Here is a 5,650-nt window from a genome sequence, read left to right as displayed (position 1 = left end):
TGTGTGTGTGTGTGTGTGTGTGTGTGTGTGTGTGTGTGTGTGTGTGTTTTAATACTTACTTTTAATTTTAAATTTATAATTATATCATCTTTCCCATTGCTTTCCTCTCTCTCAAGCCTCCTATATAGTCCCCCTTGCCTGTTTTACACTCATGTCCTCTTTCTATTAATTGTTTCTATGTATGTATGTATGTATGTATGTATGTATGTATGTATGTATGTATGTATATACCTGTCTACACATACATCAAACTTGTTCAGTCTATATATGTTTCTTGGATGACTCATATATAAGTCATCCAAGGGCTGACAATGTGGTATTGTGTAACCAATTGATGTGTTCTTCCTTTTATACGACTATTTCTCCTGCTCTCAGCATTCTTTAGCTCCTCTGATAGTTTGTAGAGTTAATTCCTTGTGAGACTTCCCTCATTCACTTTAGCATGTCTCTTTTTCCTTGTTCAGCTCCTAGGTAGAGGAGGCTGGCCAGGCACCATGAAGTAGCAGTGGAGTGGCAGAAAAGATAGTAGTGTCAAGGCAGTAGCCGAGGAGTTCTAGAACAGTGATCATGGGCATCAGCAGAAGAGAGCAAAGACAGGTGACACAGCAAATGACAAGTAGAACTTAGAGAAGCAAGACTGCAGAAGGCAGGTGGCTGTGGGCATCAGATTGCATCACCAGACAATGGAAGAGTTTCTTGGAGCTGATAACCTTCAAAGGGCAGGAGTTCTGATACCTGTCTGTGGAAACTAACATCTGAACATCTGCTGCCATGAAGATCTGAAACTGACACCTAGGGCTCAAGAGTTGTAACCCCCACACAGACAGCTGCCAACTTCTGTCACTCGCTGCTGCTTACGACCAAACATTGGCAGCCCAGCTGCCAAGTGCTGAACTGCTAGACAACTAAGCATTCCCACTGATAAGTCTGTTTCTCAGGTCTGCGATGTTTAGTCTTGAATTCTCAGGGTCTGGAGTATGAGTCTCTGAGTCTGTCATCAGAGCTCAGATAACACTCAACACTACATGTGTGGTTCTTGTCTGCTCATGATTTCCATCCACATAGCAAAGGGACTATAGTCAGTTCATTTGAAATTATATCTACATACCAATAACTCCACCCTTTGTCAAAATTGTGGACATACCCATTGACTCATGTTTATTTTCCATAACTCAATATATTTTTATTGTCCTTGCTATGCTGTGTACACAGAACATTAGCTTTAATAGTGTATATCTTACTGTTTTGTCACTATTGTGAATTAAATCCTACCAAAATATTTTTAACTTGACTGCTTTACATGAACAGGAAAAGGACAAGTAGCTTTAAAGCACAGCACATTACAGTGAGTGCACAGGTGTTCAATTTTATGAATGTTTACTAAGTGAAGCCATTCATAAAACCATAACTTGGAACAGGAGCTACCTAGCACTGCAGTCTCAAGTGTTGACAAGCCTTCTCAATTATTGAAAGCCCACTCCATGTGATCTTTCCCCTGCTGGCTTCTAATTCGTAGGACTGCAAATATGTATTCCTATAATCAGTGCCATTATACTTGGATTCTTTGTGTTTTGATCTTGAAAATATATGACATCATTTCTTTCATGACATTTTGATAGTTATAATTTTTTTAACTGGGTTGACATTTATCCTTAAATCTTTACATTTTAAAAATTTAATCAGCTACTCATTACTTTCTTTGAGGTAGCTTACCAAAAATTGATGTACAGATGATTCTTCTCTACAGTATGTGTTTAAAGCCATAAACTTCTTTTGATTAAATGATTTACCCTTATCCCACAAGTTTTGATTTTGTAATCAATTTTCACTTAAGGTATTATATGTGAATTTTTCTCTGACTTCTTGTTACCCAGTGAATTATGTAGATAGAGTGGATTGCATTGTCATTAGAGAATTGCTTTTGGAGGAAACTGAGTAGACTGGTCTAAATTCTTAGAATTACACTACAAACATATCTTAGAAATTGTAAAATTCTTTCTATACAAAAAGACCGTTATCATTATAGTTTTAATTATATGTTTTGTTTATTATAAGTTCATGATTGCTACAAGTTCATTGTATACTTGAACTTATAATTTCTATTTTTTGTTTAATGATTTTACAAAAATGTTTTGTCTTAAACATACTATATTTTTTTTTAGCTCTTTAGGTTTGTATTTTGGTTTCTGATATGTAAATATCACTTTTATTTCCTCAGATGGGATGAGATAAAGAGCCATACCCAAGCTGTGCAAATCCAGAGCTTACGATAGGCCCAGAGCTTTCCTTTCTCTGTACTATTTATACATAGGCCTAGGCCTGTGTAAGCTTGAAGCCTCTGTACAATCTAATCTTCCAAGTTGACTGATACAATCTGAATTGTCTTGGCTTCTCATTGAATTTTTCTGTTTGGCCTCATAATAATATTGGCAATATGTTCTAATATTCTGGCTGCTTCTCATTCTCTGGCCCATTCTGTCATCATTTGTGTCTAGCTCATGTTCTCTGCAACCTGTCTCTGTAGATCTATCCTGATAAAACTTCTCTCTCTCTCTCTCTCTCTCTCTCTCTCTCTCTCTCTCTCTCTCTCTCTCTCTCTCTCCTGTCTGTTCTGGTGAGAATTGGGTGTATCCTATCCCTGATTCACTATGCCAAATCTTTTTCTGATTCATCACTTTGTCTGTCCCTCCATTAGAAATCACTTTCAAACACTGCTGCTTCCTTCTACAAACTAACTTACTCTTATTGTTTGGGATTAAAGGTGTGTTCTAAGTGCCTGTCTATATTCAAGACCCAGGGATTAAAGGTAGGTCATTCCAGCTGCATCACACAGACCTAGAAGTTCTTTGAATGAGATTCCTTGCCAGTTGCAGGATTATAGTGAAATTATCTCATTAGGTAGTTCAGCTTAGTTTCCAATTCATGATCCTACTACTTCTGCTTCTCACCAATTCATCATCAAGTCCAGCTTAATATTTGCTAATATTTTTAAATGTTTTCAAAATAAGTTTCTTCTATTTTCCTTTCTTAAATGTTTGTATTTATAATTTTCTTTGTGTTTTATTTCTGTGAGGAGACATTATGACCAAAGCAATTCTTATTACAAAAAAAAAAAAAACTCAAAACATTTAATTGGGGTTAGCTTATGTTCAAAGCATTGGTTGATTATTGTTATGGCAAGATCTGCATTAGATCTTCAAAAGGATGTGAAGGTAACACCCTTCTTTTAACTACTCCAACAAGGCCACACCTCCTAATAGTGACACTCCCTATGGGCCAAGAATTCAAACACATTGAGTCTATGAGAGGAATTGCTACTCAAATCACCACTCTAATACATAAAATTTATGCCATATGTTTCAGTTTAGTAATGTTTGTGACATTTAATAGATAAATGCATGAATCTAGTTTTACTATCGATTTTTTGTACTAAATTCTTCTGGATTATTGTATTTTCTTTACTCCCACTCATTCTCACCTTCTTCCTTGACCTCACAGACTGCTCACATTTTTTAAACCTTGTTTCACTTTTAGTAGTTTATATAATATACAACTTATAAATATTTCTTTCTCAGTTTTGTCATCATAATAATTATAGGACTCTATAATGTGAAACACAGTGATGACTTTGTGTAATTTTAATCTATTATTAATTACCCATCAGTTGACTCTTCATTATTTTAATAAGGACAAGTAGCTTCAATTGAAAGTGGAGAACTTTCTTAGGCATATGGCAGTCTGAACCATTTGGGGGCCCACATACTTTGGTAATGTCCCCATGGCCCAATCAGGGAGACAATTGTATGTTGCTTGTCAATTGAAAGGATTGATGCTACTCCATGCATTCCCCTGTTGGTTCTTTCTTGACCTTAATTTGGCTTTCCAGTTGTGAGCACTGGCTAGGTCTGCTAATTGCACAGTGCTCTCTCTGTTCTTTTATTTATGAGAGCAGTTTGTAGTTTGGTCCCTTGTCTTTATTGTCAATGGAACTTGATGATGATCATCCTTTACAAGCTATGCCTAGGTTACCTCATATTTAGCTCAGTGTGTTAGGGGTGGTCTTCTTCCCAAAATTGATAGAGGCTTTTAAAAAGCTGCCTTTGCCCATAATTATTAAATATTGCAATTGAGTTTGTTATAATTAGACACAAGAGTATGTAAAAGGCAATAGAGTTAACGTGTGTTACTCGAGTGTCCAGTGGTAAGATGAAGACATGAAAGCCAGAGCTACTGGAGATTGGCTTCACTGTCTTTCCTAGAGTCTTGCCCTTATTCAGTTAGCTTGGTTGGTCATTTCACACCCAGTTATACCCTGTCTTATTTGCCTACTTCTGTGTTCTCAGAACTTCTTAGAAGGTAGAAGGTAGAACTCAGAATTGACATTTAGCTGCAATATTCCTTTCAACACTATTGTATAACAAATGCATTTATCATAACACTGCCTTAGGAAACTTCTAAAATCTATGTTATTCAAAAATTGTTTATAGAATTATGTTAGCCCTCATTTCCCTTCATTTGTAGTTGCTTCTGATAGCCCAACCACATGCCACTAAACACACACACACACACAAACACACACACACACACACACACACTGTTGTATTTGTTTGTGAATCCTCCTGATTATTTCATTAACACTTTATTATATTAATTATCTATTAGTAATGAACTTCTATATATTGTGATCTGGGGCAAATCTCTTGTTCTTTAATTTGATACAATCTCTGTTCATCTAAGTCCATTCCTTGTATTGTTTATGTCTTAATCTTCATATGTTGAAGTTCATTTTTTGTCACCCTTTTCCTCTGTGCCATGAACAAGATGTAATCTTTGTATGTCTAACAATCTTGCTTGTTTTGGAGCTTTCTCTCATTTTGCCTCACTCTGTCTTTCAAGTTGCAGCTCTATTGCTAAGTTTGTTGCCTGACTTTTCTATGTTGGTTTTTCTCAATGTTTGGTAATTATTGGTTGTCTTCTTTGTAACTCATATTCAGTATTTGCTATCTATTACTACAAACTTTGAACTCAAGATCCTTTGAGGTACCAAGGAAATCTTGAGTGAATTTTATTGTTGATATGAGGGCAGCTCCTGTCAACAACTGTATCTTCCTTTCCTTTATATTTCCAGCCTAAAATTGCTTCCTATAGAGACCAACATTAGGTAAACATGTCTGCTTATTCCGTTGCTTGCAACAAATCCACTTCTTTTATTTAGACATACGAAATAAATTGGCTAAGTTTCAGAAGTTTCAGGGCTCCTGTATTTCCATCAGAATATATGGCTCACCTAATTCCAGCTTTTCTGTATATGTGTTTGTGTATGTCTTCTCTTTTCCTTCCTTACTGACCCAATTAGATAAATCTCTAAGCAGAGGGAATTATGACAGAGTTATTATTTGAAAATAGAAGTTTTGGAATATGTATAATTACCCTGCCTTCTGTTGTGGTTGTAATTCCCTCCTGAACCTTGTAGACTAGACTACCTCGATAACACTTAGCAATTTAAGTTCTTCTTTCTACTTTCCCAGGCTCATTATAGATGACATTTTTTCTGTCTGGCACTGAATAAGAGAGAGAGAGAGAGAGAAAGAGAGGAGAGAGGAAGAGAGAGAGAGAGAGAGAGAGAGAGAGAGAGAGAGAGAGAGAGAGA

This window comes from Grammomys surdaster, unplaced genomic scaffold (genome assembly GCF_004785775.1).
Source record: "Grammomys surdaster isolate TR1022 unplaced genomic scaffold, NIH_TR_1.0 126113, whole genome shotgun sequence".
Taxonomy (NCBI): domain Eukaryota; kingdom Metazoa; phylum Chordata; class Mammalia; order Rodentia; family Muridae; genus Grammomys; species Grammomys surdaster.
The sequence above is the reverse complement of the archived record's forward strand: the minus strand, read 5'-3'. Positions refer to the sequence as shown.